General features: G+C 38.3%; 1 pseudogene; it reads right to left on the bottom strand.

Annotated features, from left to right (window-relative positions):
- Positions 1-1,460: 1,460 nt before the first annotated feature.
- LOC115918620 lies at positions 1,461-20,067 on the bottom strand (annotated as a pseudogene).
- Positions 20,068-21,187: the final 1,120 nt, after the last annotated feature.

The raw sequence follows: 21,187 nt of genomic DNA on the forward strand, positions 1-21,187 counted from the left end.
GTGTAAAACCAAATCAAACACAACATGAAATGATCAAATTGTCAGCTAATAAGCATTCCTTCATAAACTTCTATAAAGATTTCATTCCCTTCTCCCATTTGTAAAGAAAAACTTCATAAAACAAATGTCCTTGTATTATTTGCTCGCATTGTTTCAGATTAGGTTATTTCCCTCCCTCCATTACAACCCACACGATAATACATACCACTCCTTCACTTCACTACAATGGAAGAACCAAGCTCAACAATCTCAAATGTTATTAAACACAAGTAGAAAGACTTCCCTTTGCATCAAGGCAAAGTCAATTTCAAAATCGGTCAAGTATTCGCCCCATAAATCATGTTTGGATTAAGTAATATGCCATAAGGCCTGTCCTCATCAGCTCGAGATTGCCAAATAGCCCGCTATTTCTGATTTGGGAAATAATACCGAAGTTACAAATCGCATCTTCATCAGCTCGAGACTTGACCTCGAAACTTGAAACTCAAGCTCGAGAAATTAGCTCAAGATATTTTGCCCAGCGTTCGCCCATAGTGCGAGTCTTCGAGCTGGTGAAGACGCACCGGACAAATAGCGGGATATTTTGCAAACTAGCCCAAGATACTTTGGGATGAGTATCTCAACCCAAAATACCGCTAATTGCAACTTCGGGCTGATGAAGACGCAAATTAACTGGATAATTTGCGATCGGGATAGTTCAAATAGCGGGATATTTGGCAATCTCGAGCTGATGAAAACAGGCCTATTTTCAAATTGCCCTTAAGTTCATTTCTTGAAAGTCTATCATATTATTCTCAAGAATACAAAATGCTTAATGCCATGCCCATTAAGCATCTGGGTTTCTTACTCTGAATACATACGGTGCTTTTAAAAGAGGTATGTAAGATTCTCCTGAAGCTTTTTGTTTGCATCTTGCCTTTTAAAATTTCGAATAATGAATGAGAATCATTTTCGAACTTTTGAAATCCAAAGTTTTTGAGAAAGTACTCCCTGAAGCTTGCCCTAGATGTTCATAGGCATAGAGTAAATCACCCAATAATCTGAAATCTTCCCAAGAAGTATAAGAATAATCTGTTCTTGTACAGGGCATTACACATTATGATACAACGTCCCTATGCGCTTCCATTTAGAGCTTTGGAAATTATTACCCTAGCTTTAGCTCCGGCAGCCGTTTTCAGCACACAGACAGTGTATTTCAAGGAATAATCCTACAAGGTGCCCACTTACCTCACCTGGGTGGAGTGTGGCAAATGTAGATTAAGGCAGTGATTCAAAGGAATTGACCAAACTAAAAACTAAACCTCGATTATATCCACTTCAGTATGCTAGTTTAGTTTCTTATATGGTTAGGAAATACTATATTACTTATAAAATATGTGACTAAAAATCCACATCTTCCAGCCACAGTAATAGTTAAAATCATAATTTTTCCTCTTTTTTTTTTTTTTTTTTTGGGGGGGGGGGGGGGGGGGGGACAATAGTTAGAGCGCTTTCGCAAAGACGACGGAAGCAAAGACAACGGGATAATTCACTCAACCGAGATCATCCTGTACTATGCTCCTGTCTACATTCGTAATCTAACTTAAAGGTGTCAATTGGCTGGAAAATTCGGGTTGTTGGTTGCCAGTCCTCTATTCAAAGTTTGCTGAAATAACAAACTAGCTTGTATTTCACATTCTTCACATTTACGTGACTTTTTTAAAATTTAGTTGGTTTGAAAAAGGACAAGAATATTTCTCTCTTCTATCTCTTATTACATGCTCGCGCAGTTTCTCAGAATAAACTTATTTTTGTACACTAATACATTTTTCTGCAACACAATGGCATCTGCAGTGTAAACGGGCTCTGTGCATACACATTTAATACCCCACATATTGGAAGTCAGAAATTCACCTTTTTTACCCATTACAATCGTAATACATGCACCATTTCAAATAGATCAATACATATTATGCTGTATAGAAATATATGACATATAAACATAATTAACATCAGAATGGCAGTATTTGGCAGTTATCAAAATATACTTTACAAAATAGACAAGATTATTTACACTATTGTCTAGCATTCAATACCTCTCACATCTGATAGACCTGGGGAGTGTTTCACAAAGACTAAGATAGACTTTAAGTTGGACTTAAAGGGAGTGGGTAGTCAGTTTCCATGTGCAGAAGGCCGTAATGCGCTGACACCAGACTTGGTGGAAATACCATTAATGGGAGTACAAATCTGCACACAGCAAACCCTTTGGCCAGTCAAGAATTACCCCCTGGTCTCTCGGAGCATGCTCGGAGATTCTTCGGCCGAAGGAAAAGCAAAGCATTACATAAGGTCTAATGGTCATAAAACTCGAGGCTAACCCTGGTGATTGACAACACCTGTTTTGGGGTAAACACCTGAACGGTGTCAAATTCCCCATGAGAGCTGACTTCTATGTGACTTTAACTATGGCAGGCCGTTCACGCCACTGTTTGATTTTACCATTAACTGGCATTGGTCTCTGAAGGGACATATAAATCGTGGCCACAAATCTACAGAATCATCCTAAATAATCATTTTAAACACAATTTCATAATATTTGGAAACTGAAATACTGTAAAATCAGAAACCTATGTAAAATATGACTTTTATGAATTGTTCACCGCAGCTGGTTACCACGGAAAGAAACTTTCACGGATCTGGACCTTTCGCAGCATTTACGAAAGTGTCACAGACGCAAAACCTTCTTGATTTTACAGTACAGCTCAAAAGAGCCAGTGATTGGGGATAACTCTCTCAAGTTACTGTTGTTTAGGAGACAGAGTGTTTTACACACACAAGCACATATTGGTAGGAGCATAATTATATCAATCCTGCTTGTGAAATACTATGAAAATGTCTTCAGAAGAGAACCGTACATTGATTCACAGCACCTTGGATAGAACATCTGGGGGGTGTTTCACAAAGCCTTTTTTCAATGACAAATGACAAAAGTCAGTGACAAATCTGCTGATGACCATTCCGACGCAAGGATTTCAGTAGCTTATAACAAAAACTGTCATTTGTCACTGATGACAAGTTTTGTGAAACACCCTCCTGTTCATCCTTTCATCGGTTATTCTTAATAATGGGGAATCCACCCATACTGATCAGGTGATCACTGATGATGTTAGGTATGTAAGACAGTGGAATCCAGATGTACTTGGCGTCCCAGCCCACTCCGTATCTCGTCTTCGGCCACCGACTGAAGAGGGCGTGTTCCATGGCGTCGCTCACCAGGTGGAGCTTCGTAGATGTTCGGTTGTCAAGCATGTTACAGACGTTTTGCCGCACTGGAGAGGTATTGGAAAATAGGGAAGAGCTTTACAATGCTAGAAAATGACACCAGATTTTGCATAAATTATTAAGAAATGCCCATTGAAATGCAGTGTTCATCCAATCAGGCGTGCAGATTTAAGGATTAAAGCATTCAAAACAACGTTATTGATATTGATATTTGGTCTATTAACGACCATTAGGCTAATGACCATTTTAGGCTAATATCCATTAGGCTAATGACCATTTTAGGCTAATATCCATTTGATCTGATGACCATTTTAGGCTAATAACCATTTGGTCTGACGAACATTTTAGGCTAATAACCATTTGGTCTGATGACCATTTAGGCTAATAGCTGTTTGGTCTATTTTCCATTTGGTTTAATCTCCAATCAATAAGTCTACTACACATATTTTTAATAATTATGATGATTATTATTTATGATTAAATGACTAATCGACCATATGGATAGTAAACAAAATGGTGTTAGACAAACTGGGAATTAGACCAGCTTGAAATTAGACCAAATGAGCAATAGACCAAATGGGTGGTAGACTTATTGGAGATTAGACCAAATGACTATTAGTCTAAATAGTCGTAGATGGAATGATTATTAGACCATGTGGATAGTAGATGAGCTGGGTGTAGACTATAAGGGATAGACCACTTTGGTAGTAGACAACCAGGTTGTGGACCAAATGGCAATAGAAGTAGAAGTGTCGTAGTCGAGTGGTTTAAGCACTTGACTTGGAATTCAAAGGTCGTGGTTCGATCCCTGACAAGGAACTAATGTCCTTTGGCAAGGCATTAATCTTCTTTGCCACACTCTACCCAGGTGAGGTAAATGGGTACCTGGTAGGAAGAAATTTGTTGAATGCTTGAGCACCTTTTAATGGTAGCTCGGTTAAAGCCAGGTAAAAATATGATTGCAGGGCCCTCGGGGAGAACAGTATGGATACTGATGAGGCTACCCAGGGTAAACAAGACATATTATTATTATAATATTATGAACACCTCTCCTCAGGTAGGAACTTACATTTTTGGAAGCCCTCTTCTATGAATTCTGATTTTCTCTCGGGTGTGAGTCTATCCCAGGCCTTGTCTAGATTATTTGTGAAGTTGTTTTTACTTGATATCAGTGTCCTGAAGAATCCTGGTTCTATAATGGCTACATTGATGCCGTAGTGAAACATTTTAGCTTCTCTCCTGCATAGGACACAGAAAAATGAAAGAAAGAAAGGTAAGAGTTTTGTTGTGATCTAGGCAAATAATATGATGTAATAATGGCTAAGCTGTTCTATAATCGCTATGTTGATGCCATAGTTTCTTATCTCCTGCACAGAAATAATAAATAAAATGATATGTAAGGTATTTCTATTGATTCAGGCAAATAATATGATGTGAATATCTGATGGTTCATCTATGATAGCTAATTTGGGCTCCTCTCCTGCATCAAAACAAAGAAAGGAAAGAAACAAAGTAAATTATATCGGTTAGTATTAAAGCCCCACTGCACTACTTATAGCTACTTGTGCCCTCTATGCAACCAACAATGCCTAAGCAGTACCCGTTGATTCCCCATGGTCCACTTTTTCTTATGTTAATTGAGAGCTGATTTGATGAGATAACCACCTGCCAGTGACCTTGCAGGGAGGTCTAATCCCTCCATGCCAAACTAGTGCAGAGGGCCTTAAGGAAAAGCTTGATGTAGGTTCCATGTTGGTGATATTGAAGCTAATGTATATCTTAAAAACAAATAATTTCATAGTTTCATAATCTGCCTTTTGAAAGTATATTAAGGGGCTAAACGTCTATTGTCTAAAAATTAATCATATAATAAAGTATAAAACTAGCCCAAATAAATGTCAGAATGAACAAACAAATTTTGAAAAAAGGTTAAATGAATAGTTCAGTTCCCTTACCTCTCAAGGTTGGTTTTTCCTACATAATAAATACCTAGGATATTTTAGTAATACTTTAATATCATTGACCATAAAAGGTCACCAAGGGATACCACACACATCCTCAATGATGGTTGATGGAGCATTGTGGTTAAGTGGTGAACTCAATCAATAAGTAAACAATTTGAAACCTTGCCTGGCTTCCCAGAAAAGTCATTTTATTGTACTTAAAGCTGGGATTCGTGCATGGAGGAGAAATCATTTTATGCTTTTAAAGCCATAATGAGAAAACATATCTATACAAATAACATGCACAATAACGAATTTGACTCTAGCACATAAAATGCAATGACTTGAGTAGCTTTTATCATTTGTTGGAACTTGTTGTTGATAACAAATATAAAACTCTGCCTCAGGTTATAACACCAGGATAGTATTGAGGCACTACCACTGTGATATGAAGCATAATTTATTTCAAGAACCAAGCTAGGGAGTAAGTGAAACTTTTACCATCTACAACGGTAGTTCTTAACCCCCCTCCCACCCTCCCCCTCCATGGGGACAATTTCTAAACTCTGAAGAGAGTATAGGCGCATAACAAAGTAATCACGATGCCAGAAACTGCATTGAGGTTGGGGACTACAAAGAGTTGATATTAATTGCAACATATTTGCGATCGATATCAATCGCAACTATGTACATAAGGGATAGGGGACTGCAAATTTGCGATTGATTAGAGGACTTACGATTGATTTCGATCAATCGCAACTCTTTATAAGACGGGGCCTAGTTATCTAAAAGATGAACATACCTCACTGAATCTGAAAAGGCCTCAACGCCAAACTTCGAGACCGCATAAGCACCACTCGGCAGCGCAAACCTTCCCTCCATGCTGGCCACGTTGACTATCCTTCCCTTGGCTTTCCTGACAAGCGGTAGGAACGTGACGCACATGTCCATCAGACCAAGGATGTTCACATCAAGAACTCTCTTATAGTCCTCTCTCGTATGCCACTCCTGCAGGCCGCATGCTACCGATATCCCGCATTGTTCACTAACCCCCACAGACCTGTTGGAATTATGAGGCGAGAGGATTTTAATGGTCAGACTTGATTCTGTAACAATCATTGATCATGATGTTTTTTTCATACACTGTATGCTGGACAAAATTCTGCAATGAAGCCATTTTGCTGCAAATGAATGAATTTTCAATCAACTATTATCGTAACCTTATCCTTCTATGTTTAGGAAGCTTGTTTGCATTCTAAGACACTTCCTCATAATAATATTCTAGACAGGCTCTACAACATATTTCTTCTTAGAGGGGAACATTATAGGTGACCCCTATAGACAGGTGGCGGATAAGACAGGTTTGACTGCCATTAAGGTCAACTTTAATATATGACTAATACAAAAACAATTACAAAAGTCAAAGTACATGAACATGGCGCCTATCAGCAAACCACAAAGTTCCTGACATTGTTTTTGAACACCCAGACTTTTTATTTATAAGGAAAATCGAGTGGGAGGGTTTTGCCATACTACTGACTATTAGTTGGGTCCTGCACTTTACTGTAAATATTTTTGATAGGTAAACGAAGTCATTAATCAATATCATATTTAGTGTGCCCCATACCACAAGGTCCGGTATATTGCTAGTTCCAATAGCATTACTACCTGTTTAAAAACAACATTTTTAACTCATCTATCGGGAAATTTGGAAGGATGCCATCCCTTTAGACCCTAAGCCACAACCTCACAATTTAATGAGAAAATCAAGGTCAATAATTTGACATTCAAATCGGTCAATTTAGCAAGTTTAATAAGTGCCTCTTGGAAGTCTGCCAGTTATCTGTGGTACAGGCCATTAAGAGTGCACTGTGCTGTAATTCAACTCTTGGGTGATTCCATACAGTGTTTCCTGTACATGTATATTTTTTTTATTTTGCAGTGAAACCTGTCTATAAAGACCACCCAAGGGAGAAAAGAAAAGTATTCTTCATAGGCAGGTGGTCTTTATGTACAGGTTCCTTTAGTAAATGTTTCAATGAGAAACCATGAAGACCAAAAGGTACACGTACTAGCCTAATAAAACACAGGAAAATAATATCTTGAAACACAACCATTTTTAGGTTTTCAGCAACATCATAAGATAGCCTGGGCGTAAAAGTTGTTGATTTAAATCAAACGCGATAGCTCTCAAAAGAGGAAGAATAAGGAGAACATGATTTCAAATAGAGAGAAAGAGAGAGAGAGAGAGAGAGAGAGAGAGATCAGGAGCCGTACCTGTAATCAGAAAGCATAAAATCTTCATCTCAGTCCCATACCTGTATTGCTGGGTAATGTTCTTTCGACTTCTTCTAAAGCAGCTTCTATATGTTCATGTTTTGTCACATCTAGAACCAGGGTCTTTACACGTTCTGAGGTTTCTTGGTCGATTTCTTCCGCTCCTTTAGGAGTCAGGCATCCGGCGAAGACGTGGACACCCTTGCAGTCCAGCTGTTTAACAAGGAGCTTACCAAAACCACTATCACATCCTGTTATAAGAACGTATCTGAAAGACAAAATTCAAAGATAAAGATTAATCAATATCAGACCATCTGGTTTGCAGAACCTTTGAATCTACTGAATGTTGGCAAATCCTGCTTACGTAACTGTTGGCTAATATTTGATACATTTTTTCCTGCTGAAAGAATAGATTTACATGAAAGATATATGTAACATTAACACCCCCCTCCCCCCCAATCCACCTTGGAAATACACTGGACACATTGGAGCTGTGAGAAATTGTTGCACTAGTAAGAGCTAGTAAGCGCTAGTAAGAGACAAATAAATATTGATAATAACGAAAGCAGAGAAAGCATGATACACAAAAACAGCAAATTGCTGGTAAAAGTACAGATATGACTTCAATAGATTCATGCTTACAAACGTTGGCTGGCATTGTACACATTGTACACCGTTCAGAAAACATAAAAGTGCGTTGAACCATTCCAGGGGTTATGAACCATATCATAGAATATATTTGCCTCATTCAAGCAGGTTAAAGTTCAGAAGCTCTTTCCCTTAGATGGGACAAAAGAGAAGTACGGTACTTGAGATCCAGGGTAGCGTTTCACAAAAACATCAGAAGTTCATTGACATCCTAATGAAACAGGTGCATTACATTTAAAATGCATTTTGATGTACAATGTATATCTATCTAAGTCTATAAACAGTGATAATCACTGATATGTATGACTGTCTTTTGAAACAATGCAGATAAGACTTTCATAAATTTCACTTGATTTAACATGCAAAGGTTGAAGTACAAGTAGGGGTGTGTGTACTATTTACATAAATATAAATTACCAGTTTGGAAATTGTGCACAATGGCCAATTGGCTATATACAAGTACATGTTTGTTAATATGTAATGTTGAGCTACTGCATTGTGAATGTGTTTCTGCAGCAGTACACCAAAGGTGTTTTCAGCCTAGTAATTTAAGCTCTGTTTGGAACAAACTACTAAACGAGAATTTGAAAATAAATATACATGTACGTATGACAGATCATAAGACTATCCAACAATGTACAATGCTTGTATGTAACGTGTAGGTAATGATGTTTATGAAGTTCAAATAACTGAACTACTTTCAGTTAATCCAAGCCTCCTCCCCCTCCCCCCCCCCCCCCAAAAAAAAAAAAAAAAACACCAGATAGTAAATCAAAGGCATCAAAAGAGAGCTCTGCTCTCATGCAGCATCTGAAATGGATCAGACTTTAAAATAGTTAATTCTCTGGGGTATCAAAAAGCTCATATTTCCTTTTTAATTTCTTGAATTACAAAGCTAGAGATTAACTCATGTGCTCTGCCAAAATTCCCTGAGGCCGAATAAATTGTGATCATGCTCATAAACATCAATGAAATCAAATTAAAAAATGTAGTACAATGCAACAAAACGTACTAAGACCATGAATGCAAAGACTGTTAACCGTCTTTATTCACCTCAAAATTTAAGTACCTACCGATATTCAAATTGAAATGTACTTTGAGTATTTTCCTTTTTATCGTTTAAAAAGCTACAATTCTTTTCAAAAGTGATCTCAGAACTTGTTTTGCAAGTTTACTAAAAAAGAGCAATTTAAGAGTATTGTACACTGATCAATTGACAATATTTGGCTCGTACATGTATGGTTTAAAGAATTGTGGCAGTAAATGTCTCTATAACCCCCGTTCCCCTTGCAACACAGAGACCCCTCCATTCTTCATGGAACAATTCTAAAAATATACGGTTTTTGAAAGGTCATTCACTTTCTGACTCTTGTTCAGTGTTAAACCATTTTAGCATGTATACAGTATACTCATTTACTGTATAATAATTGTTGGTACTATTTATTTTGCAATTGTTAACAATAGCCACTTCAGGTATCAACAGATTATTGTTGATAAGTTAACCCTAATTAGGCCAGGGTATTTGAGATCTTTAGCGGGGGAAGGGGGGGGGGGCAAAATGTCCCCCCCCCCCCTCCCCAGGCCTCAATAGGCTTAACAGCTGGTCACACCAGCAGTCCCTGTGCTGTAGGGAGAGTTCGCAATAGGCCAATCAAATTGGTTCACTATAGCTCAGATGATGCTACCATTCCCTGATAAGCTTAAAATAAAAAAAGTCAATTTTTTTTTTGATTGATATACATGTACATGTAACATGATCGAAAGTATCATTTTCCTTGCTTAAATCAAGAAATAATTCAATCATATATTGATCGGAATCAATAGCATTGGACACTTAACAAATAAAATTAAGAAGAACCGTCAATGCAAAGTGACCAACCTTACAAAAACCATATTATTACAATGTATGTTTCATCATTTAAAAAAAAGAAGTAACAAAACATTTCTTATATATTAAAAAATAATGATCAAGTGATGTATCTTGTGTGTCGTGTGTGTAGAGATTTGACACTATACCACACATACTGTAGGGCATACAGGTGTACGACTATGTAACGTGCAAACAGTAAACACACACATACAATGTACAGTATAAGAAGTGCTATTGAACTATTGAACTTTCTACATGTTGGTTACTACTCAGCGAACCATATCAATAATTCAATTGTGTTCTCTCAATAACTCAGTACCCTTGTTCTTTATGGACGTCAAGAAGTTATTCAATAACCAAGCAAGCCCAACCTCAAAGGGTACAATGGCAGAGTTGCTCCAAATAGAAGCCATAGATGTACATGTGTATGTATGTCTGTCTGTGAATATCCCAGGTCATTCAATTCAATGTGTATTTGTACACTGTACAATGAAGACCAGGGCCCCCGTCTTACAAAGAGTTGATATAAGTTGCGATTGATATCAATCACAACTATGTGGGATAGGAGACTGCAAACTTGCGATTGATTTGGATCAACGTAAGTCTTTGTAAGACGGGGCCCTGCATGTACAATGAAACACAGGCAGGGAGGGGAGGGGAGGGGGGGAACAACTAATGTTGAAGAAAAGAAAAACACTAATAACAACAAAACAAACAAACAATGAAACATCAAGAAAAACCCAAGCAATCTTGGTAAGGTTTCAGTAGAGCTCTGGAACAGGGTCCTGTATTAAACACAAAGCTTAGCAATCAATTGTACGATTGAGTGATCGATCATACAATCAACTGAAAATACATCAGTGTCAATTGAAAATATTAGCAATCAATTGCCAACCTGGTACAAATTATAAATCCTACAAATTTCCCTCTACAAAATCAAATTTTAAACTATACACTGGGGGTATAGCATACTCAAAAACAAAGATAGGTCAATCTGAACCCTAATAAGAATAGCTGTTAGTGTGGGCCCTGCTTTGAGGGATAATAGTGTACATTAACAGGTGTATTCCTGTGCATGTACATTAAAGGTAATGTCTAGCAAGTGTGAACATGGTAGCCTCACTGTATGAACATGCCCCTGATAGAATAACCATCTGGCAGCTGTACATATACAGCAGAGCTATACTACATCAGATTTTCCCCAATTTTCAACCCCTATCTCTGTCCATCTCAATCTCAATTTTTGTTTCTACAGATGTAATGCGGTAAACCACCGTATAAAATAAAAGAAGCCACATTTGTTTAAAACGCGTGAATGGTCACTGCGTGTAGATCCTATGCGTATTTACAGAGATTTGTGTATTAAGAATAAGATACAGAAATTTGAAGCACATTTCACTTTAATACAGCATCACAATTGTATTAAAAAAATTAACGCTGCTGATACATCCTCATACTCATAGTCACTCAAGAAATATAGTCTTTTTTAACTTGCAGGAAAAGCACATTGCAGAATGAGTAGAGAACACACTTACTTTTCTGTGAGTCTGTCAACGTAGGGTTTCCTTAGATGCCTCTCGATAAGCCGGGCAATGATGGCAAAGGCAAGTATGGCTGCAGCACAATAGATCAGACAACACATGACGAATCAACATTGGCAAAGAGATGAACGGATGAAGCACCAATACAGCCTTTCAGATCTTCAGAGCTTCAGAGAAGAAATGTAAAAGATCAAACAGGTTCAGTACAAGTGATGAATTAAAAATGAAAACAACAGTAATATTGGCTAAAAGGCATAGAGGGATATTTGCAAGAAACATACAGTGTATGTATTGTGCAATGATATATTATAAACAAAGTTGAATTCAAAGTAACATCTGGGTGTTTCACTGCGATTTGCAGAGTTCAGAAAACTACATGTATTTCCCCAAACACAAGAAAAATGCAGTTAAGAAGACTTGCAGGCATCAAGAATCATTTGGAGAAACCAGTGTGGACACCCTCTGCAGACCTGACCCTACATGTAAGTACAATGCCCATCTTGTACTGGATAGTTCAGATGCATACATTGAACAAACAGGAGCTCAAATTATTGAAGTACCTTGACAAAATGAATGTTTTGTCTTCCCACAGTCCTTACTAGAATTCAACAACAATCCTTTGAATGAAACTCTACAGAGAGATGCTCTTCTTTTACAGGATGTTACTACTACAAGTGGCTGCATATCAAATGATGGACTTGCCTGCTATTACCTCCCTCAACTCACCAGCTCAATTACTGGAGATATACCTCGCATTGGCTGGATGCAGACGGATGGACAGTTGATCTGGTGTAAATGCTCCTTCCTTCCTTTTTGATGGAGTCCCCGGGGTCAATGCTCTCAGGTCAAATGGTATTACACTCAAAGCCAACACACCCACACTCATCGGCTGGCTGGTCTAATCAGTCATCAGGTCGCCACTGACCATGGCAACCTTTCACAAGTCATCAGGGGCTTGGGGTAGGATCCTGAAAATGAAAATGAGAGAGAGAGAAAGAGAGAGAGAGAGATGGAGAGGGGGATAGAGGGAGAGAGATAGAGACAGGAGGGGAGGGAGAGGGGGGGGGGGAAGAGGCAGGAAAAGGGAGGGGGAGGGAAAGGGAAAGAAAGAAATAAGGGGGTGGAGAGTGAGGAAGGGGAAGAAAAGAGGGAGGGAAAAGGCGGAAAACCGGAGAGAGAGAGAGAGAGGAGACAGGGAAAGAGAGTGAGAGAGGGTAGAAAGAGAGAGAGGAGGAGAGAGGAGGAAAGAGGGGCAGGGTTGGAGCGAGAAAGGGGAGGGGGAGAGGGAAAGAAGGGGAGACAAGAAGGGGAGAGGGTGAGGAGAGAGGGGGAGGGGGAGAGGAAGGGAGAGACAAAGAGAAAAAGAGGATGGGAGAGAGAGAGAGAGCGAGAATGCATTTAGTTAAAGTACAAGCATGGTGCTATGATCAATAAGTGGAGGGCTCAAGTAAAGGTTATCCAGAGGTCTGGATATCCAATAATACCAACACCAACACCACCCAAGCACATCAGACCACACAAAGCCGTCATCAACATTTCATAATTCGCTTGAGGTGATGGAGAGTTCACCTGAAACAAATTCATAATAAGGCTTCCAAACTTTTTTTCTCATTTCTAGAAATGCAACATTACATAAACATATCCAAATTAAATTGAAAATACACTGACCATGTTGCAATGCTCAGTTACAGTTCATGTGTATGCATTCATTTATTGCGTTCAAAAGCTACATGTGTATGTATACATTGTCGACAGTATTTAAAGGGGAAGTCCACCCTGAAATTAAGTTAGTTTTAATAGGAGTAGAAAAATGAGAGAAACAAGTCAGTGAAAGTTTGAGCAAATTCCGATTAAAAATAAGGAAGTTAGGATTTTTGAAGTTGTGATCAATCAAACACAAATTGGCAACTCTATGACGTATCATGCGAGCTCAACTTCCATTTGCTCAGTACTAAAAAAATCTAAAATTTTCATATTCCCTCAAGAAAAATTTCAACCATACATGCACCCTAAATATAATAATTGCAAATATGTTTCTATACTCCCCCTGCAAGGAACAAATATATATTCCGTCATCAATAACGAAGAAAACATGATTTTATGGAATATTATGCATAAAGCAAATAAAGGAGAGCTTGTATAATAAGTCACAGAGTTGCCAATTTGTATTTGATTGATCACAACTTCAATAATTCATAACTTTCTTATTTTCATTCAGAATTTGCTCAAACTTTCACTCACCTGATTTTCTTATTATTCTGCCTCTATCGAAACAAACTTAATTTGGGGGTGGACTTTCCCTTTAAAGTCTCCTATTGGCCTGAATAAATTTGTATGATTCAATACACATTTACTAGATTTTGTAATTTTCTTAAGTATGTGAAAAATTTATTACTGTAAACGCTGTTATATTTTCGCAGTGAGCGAACCCAAAAACTTATTTGCTACTGGTAGTTCTTAAATTCGGGTTGCATGCAATTCAGCCCGTTCAAAACATGCATCAGAAGTCATGGTTATATTTTTGCAAGTTCTAAAATTCGTGCTTGCCAATCTGAGCGCGAAATCTACTAAAAATGAATGTACCATGAATTTTTTTTTACTTTTACAGTAGGCTCGATTTATGTTTTTTGATAATGTGACAATAAAATTATAAAAGCTTATATCTAAAAAAATCAACAAGGAGCCCTATTTCAACCAGTCCACATTTCATGAAGTAACGATAAACACAAAAAACATCAGATTTACGAGGGGGTATGAACAATCGTTGTTAACTGTAAATTTAATGTAACTACATTTAACTGCTAATCAAATTGTCATCCACAACGGCATGGGTTGGTTTAATCATAGCCCCTATTGGTGCCGATTTATTTACAGGATTTCTATTTATTAATTTCAGATACACTGTACACTTACCAACAAACATTGAAATACAAAGTCTACCAACTTGTTCAATTACAAAAAGCACATCTATTGATAAACTTAGGCCTTTTCAGAATCACCATACACCCACCATGGCATGAAAGGTGGATAACAGATTCGCTTTTAAAGGTAATACAAAGTTTTGGGAAATTTTGAAAATTGGGTGGATAGCGATTCATTACAATTTTGATATATTTGGATGCCCCTGTGGATGTACTATAAGCACTAAAATCTTTAGCCCCTAAAACACTTCTGCTTTCGGGAAAAATTGAATATACAAATTTACAGGTGCTCCCAGTAAATTTTGATAAATTTCAAATAGAGCATACGGCCGTACAATGGTAGCTGCGACCCTGAAAATTTCAGAATATGTAGTTGTGATATATAACTACCAAACGGGAATAGCTAATCGGTCGATATTAGTCAAGAAACATTGGTTTATAGCTTAATTAATATCTTGACCTTGAGAGGGCGCTTTACAAAATAAAGAGTTTATTATCTATAATTTCATAACTGTAGACTCGATTTCAACCGCGACAACGATCACTGCATATTGTAGGATCGCATATGCTTCCAACATATGTTCATTTGAACCAAATTCATGACCCCATACCAAAACTTTGTATTACCTTTAAGTTTAAACTGTAGTTAGATGACTAATTTTTCTTACTTAATAGGAGTAGAAGTTCAGCTAGAGTGCCAAACACATTTATCATTGAGTGATGCAATCATTTTAGAGACAAAGGGGCCACAATTGCCCAAGTCTTCCTTACATGTACATGTATACATTGTGTTCGTGTTGGATGGGATTCAAAGGTACCAAGAAGACATTACCACTGTAGTTTGTACTTGTAAAATGTAAATGTAGGAAAAAGCCTCATTGTCTATGGGGGTAATTTTCCTGGGGGGGGGGGGGGAGGGGGGATGGTTGTCCTTGGGGGGGGGGGGGTGATTGTCCATGGACTAATTGTCCTGATACGGCCCCAGAGACTGACACACCTAGGCTCTGCTCAAGGCTTTTATGAAGTGTCGTAAAGTGTCAAATTAGAGTCTTTGTGTGCACTCGCTGCAGACTACATTGTAACATTGTGTGCGTTCTTCTCATAGGTCGAATAACGGAGCGGGTGGTCTAATTACACATCTTTTTACTCCATGAAGAGGCCTAATTCAAGACCTAAAATAACTCAACTTTCAATTTCAAATCTAATTAATTTTCATAATCAAACTCCAAAATTTCAATTCATCATCAATAAACAATTATTACTACAAAAGAAGGAAGTTCATAAAATCTACAAGTTTGGATTATTTACAAAGAAGGACCAAACAGGTTACAACTAGTACAAGTGAAAAGTCAAAACAGAATGCAAAATCATCATTAAAAAAATAATGACAGGAAAGTACATAAACTAGATACAAACAATCTCAATTTTTACTAAAGACCTTTTCACATTCTGAAAATCCACACCCTTTTCTGTCTCACTCTCAAAGTTTTGCCTAGTCCCATAGTACACTGTATCTGCGTCCTCTGTAGGGCTAAGCTATCAAGGGAGGACTTAGCACCGGCAATAGTACAGGGGGGTGTTTCACAAAGACTAAGATTAACTTCAAGTTACTATTGCAGGCCATTCATGCCACTGGTTGCTCTCACCATTGGTCTCTCAATTATGATCTTTGAATAATTTTTTTCCTTAAATAATGAACAATTTTTAAAAAAGGTAAATTTACTAAATTCTGTAGATTTGTGACGATTTGTACGTCCCTTGAGAAGCTAATGCCAGGAATGGTTAGAGGAACTAGTGGCATGAATGTTCTGCCATAGTTAAGTTCAATTGAAAGTCAATCTTAGTCTTCGTGAAAACCCCCCACCCTTGACTACATGTACCTTTCACCAGAGATCTTCCATGTCTCTCCTGTCACCTTAGCCCACTTCACTTTCACAAAACTGGCTTGCCCCACTGCTAATACAGGATCATATCAAAATAAATACATGATCCTGGAAAAGGGTTAGTAACTTTAATAGCACCACATTCAGTGAGGCTACAAATTACCCATAGGTGGAGGGGCAAAGAGCTATTACATGTATGTGTCAATATGGGGAAGGGTTTTATTAATTCATCCATTTTCCCATTATAATTTAGGTAAATTACATTGGGAAGGTACATGTAAAATTGTAAATGAAACATAGAGAAGCTCATAGAGGAGTTCATAGACAAGCAAGATACAAGGGCCTGCACATATCATTACAGCTTAAACTTTAAGAAAACGCAAAATCAGCTCTGCTCATCGCTCACCAAAACACACTTTTCTTTTTCACTAGAGGTCTGTTGAATTGACCTACAACTGTTTAAGTATTTGATTATTTAACTGGGCATGAATCCAGATATCCAGACAACAACAATAATTCTAACAGACTTCTAGTTATCGCAGTCAGCATGAGATCACTATCTCCCCGGCATATTACATTGCTCGACCAGTGCAGACTAAACAAAATGAAGTGCACCTAAAGGGCTTATATTAGTAATGTACTGTACATGTAAGTAAACTTATTGTAGCTAGCTCTGATCATTAAAGGGTTCCAGTAACTTTGTCTAAGATCCTTTAAAAAAATCCTTGATTTAGCTCATGCTGCAATGATAATTATAAACCTTAAGGTCAGTCAGGAACCCCATGACTTTTACAAGCTGATCGCCTGTCTGATTATCAATTCAAAATCGAAATAAAATTTTGCGTTTGCCAAACGGTTTTCATTACACTATAGTCTATTGGGGAAAACGAGTATGGTAAAACCAAGGAGGATATTACAAATGGAGTTACAGCCAGCAATTTTACGACCAGAAGTATTACGCAACGGGCGAGATAACGACTGACATCAGAGCGCAGCTCACTGGAATTTGCCCGTAGGCGACAGCTAGGCCGCTCTCTGATGTACAAGCTTCCAAGCCGCCGTCCAAAACCATTCACATTGAGTGGAGTAAAGATTCATTCGCAAACGAACAAAGCAACTGGACGTGCGCAGTACTGACCTACTAGTCGTGAGCATGCGCAGTTGTTGTTATTGAATTCTATTTGTTTTTCTGATTCCAACGATGTATTTTTCGTCAAAATCCACCCAGAAAAGGGCTAGTTATGATACTTTTTATGACTTCATATTAAATTCTAGTATCAATTTCATAATTCTTTATAAATACATGTATGTGCCGATCATTTGCGGAATTCAAATTGTATTTCATTCGAAAGAGCATGTTTTTATCTTCAAAACCCACCCTATCGGAAGAGCGCCCAGGGGTGCCCATGCGTTTAGATTTGCACGTGAAGATGCCTATGCATTTGGTCAGCTTGGTTTGCGTCGTCTGCTGGAGAAAGATATGCCAGCCCTACGCGTTCAAACTCGTGTTCTGTGCACCTAGTGATTCTGATTTTCTATTCGGCTTGTTTATTTTTTCTGATTGCAATCTAACAAATCGATCTAGATCTCGATCTCCATAATTTTACAGGGTCTAACGTCTACATAAATAAAAGTTAATCTTTTTATGAACAATTGAATTTAAAGTTAGTCTAGTCTACTAGTTTAGTAGGGTCTAAAGCCTAGATCTAGTCATAATATTTATAGTGTTTGGACTTTGGATCTCCGACCACACTGATATATCAAGTCTAATTTTGCTAAATTGCTAATACAATAATACTATAATAATAGTTTTTGAAAATAATCCTTGATCATTGTCTTAATTCAAAATCTAGATTAAAAGTTATTCATGATGGTTCAAACTTCATTTTCAGCCATCATAAGTTTTTTTTACTTTGTTGTTTTCAGGACTGGCGGGGGGTAGTGTTCAGGAAATAATAATGGCTGTATTTTTGTTAACCATTTCAATCTGTTTAATCAGGCAATGTATATAGATCTATCTATGTTACTTAATGATATGATAACCATTGAAAAGAAATGTGAAAAGTCTGTCATAATCGCGCAAGGCTATTTCCTCAAAACATTGCAAAACCGACACGGAATGCAATGTACCGGACCGAAGACGAAGTCATTACTCAAACGTTTGTGCTTCCTATTATAAAGATCTAGTCTTAATCGTAATAATACTTCAACAAACTCATTATGAATTCCGATTTTCGAATCATCAGGAACGGGTTTCAATTCATTGATTTCAGATAACAAAGATAACTCGTCATTTAAATCGAAGTCGTACTCGGAAGCGGTACCTTTAGTCATTGTTTGCGATTGTCAAAATAGTTAATCCAAGAAAGCCAAATAAAAAAAGTAGCAACTGCGCATACTCACACTACCCGATATCTAGAGCGAACCCAAAACAGCCGTCGTAAATCATGTCGCAAACACCCGCTGAGTTTACGAGGCGGCTTTGAAGCTCGATCAGGCGGCTCTCGCTAGTTCTCCATAGCTGGTATCTCTTTGGTAAAACCGGTCCTTCAAAGGTTTTTACTTTTTGAGGCACTTCTTGATCATTTTGATGCGCAGTTTTTTTAGGCTTCAATATAACACCATATCACAGACACTGATAACACGTAAGGGCCATGCATCTCAGATTTAACATTGTTAAACGATCCCTTTAAAAACAAGTCAACAAACATAAACAAGCATTCACTAGTAGAAAATCCTTATTTCAAAGCCAAAATATTGACAAAATTACATCAAATTCCAAAAATAAAAATTATCTCAAAAGATTGATTGAAATCAACCCTTGAAAAATGCGGAAAGTTCAGTTCTAGAAATCTATGTGTGAAGCATCATCGCAAAATCCATTTTGCGCACTGCCAATGTGCATATCAATAATAAGGATTGTCCGAGAAAATGCGGACGATACTTATTTTTTAGGATGCGATGTGTCCGCGTTTATGAGGATATCTTCGTGCATGGGGACGATCCTCATTCTCAGACCAGTGCCCCCTACTAAAAACTACTACCACTGTACCAGTGCCGTGGCGGTGCAAAAGCACTTCACATCTGACATTTGTATTTTTTTATATTTGGCTCTCCGCATTGTGCAAAATAGGGCTAGAACTTAGACCTAGAGTCTAGGCTAGACTAGAGCAGGGGCAGGCTTGGTGATATCAAACTAATATTTTATATAGATGTCTAGATCTATCACTAGATTCTAAGCTGCTAAGGCAAGCCCGTAAAAGGGCGTAGAGTATATTTCTAAGGCCATTGAACATCTGAATGCTAATCGCCGAGCGAGCCCGCGCCCGAGCGATGCCAATTTACATTAGCCCGGGCCCGCGCCCGGCCGTGTGCCAAGTTTGGCAGACGCCTCCTCAAAACAGTTACAGACAGGGCCTGCAATGCAGAGCGCCTTGTCAAAGTCAAATACTGAGGACAGAGCGCAAATCAACGGCAAAGGCAAAGCGAGCGCAATCGCAAATAAAATATTGGTCGTAAGTTTTCATGCACATCATTCGAGCTCTTCATTCACCACACACTTACCTGATGAATAAATCTTGAAAAACTAGGCTGCAATCCGTTAAAAAAACCTAAAAATGGTTACGTATCACCACTGAAAAGTGCAAAATAGACAATTGTCGTCTACCTCTGCTGTGACCTTTGACCAATTACCATTATCCGACCGTGCTGATATAAACGGCGCTCTCTCAAACTAGACGCACATGCACGCGCAACCGTCTTGAACACAGGTCTTGAACAGTAGCACCCCCCCCCCCCCCCCCCAAAAAAAAAAATGGTAGAAAGGGAAAGGGAGCATCCATGGATACTATTTCCATAGCATGTGAAAAAGCACCCAATTTTCATACGGCCCCTTTCATTATCTTGCAAATTTACATTTTATGACTTGCTCTGGAGATTGTGGGGAGGGAGGGGGGGGGGGGGGCCGGGGGTTCCTGCACTTTTCAATACCTGTTCTATCAACGACCCGCTTTTTTATGTAGGCCTATACAAGCTAATCAGACACCCATCATCTTGTTCTCTTTTTATTGTTATCGGCCTATACAACAAAGTTACAAATAGGAGACGACTTTTTATTTGATACATTATTGTATTTTATTAATTAGAGGCCCTTGCGTCATCACAACCGTTGCAGAATCCTGGCGCGCAGGTAAAGGGGAGGGTCAAAACAGAGGCGGCCCTCCGGGGGGGGGGGGGCAAGGGGCACAGTGCCCCCCACCCCCACTTTTAAAGTGCCCCTTTTTACATAGGATAGTGCCCCTTTTACTTTGGCAAGTGCCCCCTTTAACTTTTAAAAGCGCCCCTTCCCCTTTTCAACTCTGATAATTGCCACTTTTTTTTGGACACGTACCCCTTTTTCTTCGACAATTAAGTTCCCATTTTCCTTCGCACTTAGTGTTTATTTTCCATTCTCATAAGTGCCCTTTTTAATCTCTAGTAAGTGCCTCTAGTTAGGTACGACAAGTGCCTCTTTTCACTTTTGATAAGTGCCCCCTTCACCTCTGATAATTGTCCTATTTTAATCTGAGAGGTACGTGCCTCTTTTACTTTTGACAAGCCCTTTTTTTCTCAAGAAAGTTCCCTTTTTCAATTGGGCACTTATCATTAGAAAAAGGGACACTTATTAGAAAGGAAAAGGAGCACATGTGAAGATATAAGGTGCGCTTATCCGAGTTAAAATGGGGGTAGTTATTAAAAGGGGAAGGGGCCCTTCTTACAAAGGAAAAGTGGCACTTGTCAAAGTAAACAGAGGCACCTCTCAGATTTGAATAGAGCAATTATCAGAGGTGAAGGGGCACTT

This window comes from Strongylocentrotus purpuratus, unplaced genomic scaffold (genome assembly GCF_000002235.5).
Source record: "Strongylocentrotus purpuratus isolate Spur 01 unplaced genomic scaffold, Spur_5.0 spur5_contig_835, whole genome shotgun sequence".
NCBI classification, from domain to species: domain Eukaryota; kingdom Metazoa; phylum Echinodermata; class Echinoidea; order Camarodonta; family Strongylocentrotidae; genus Strongylocentrotus; species Strongylocentrotus purpuratus.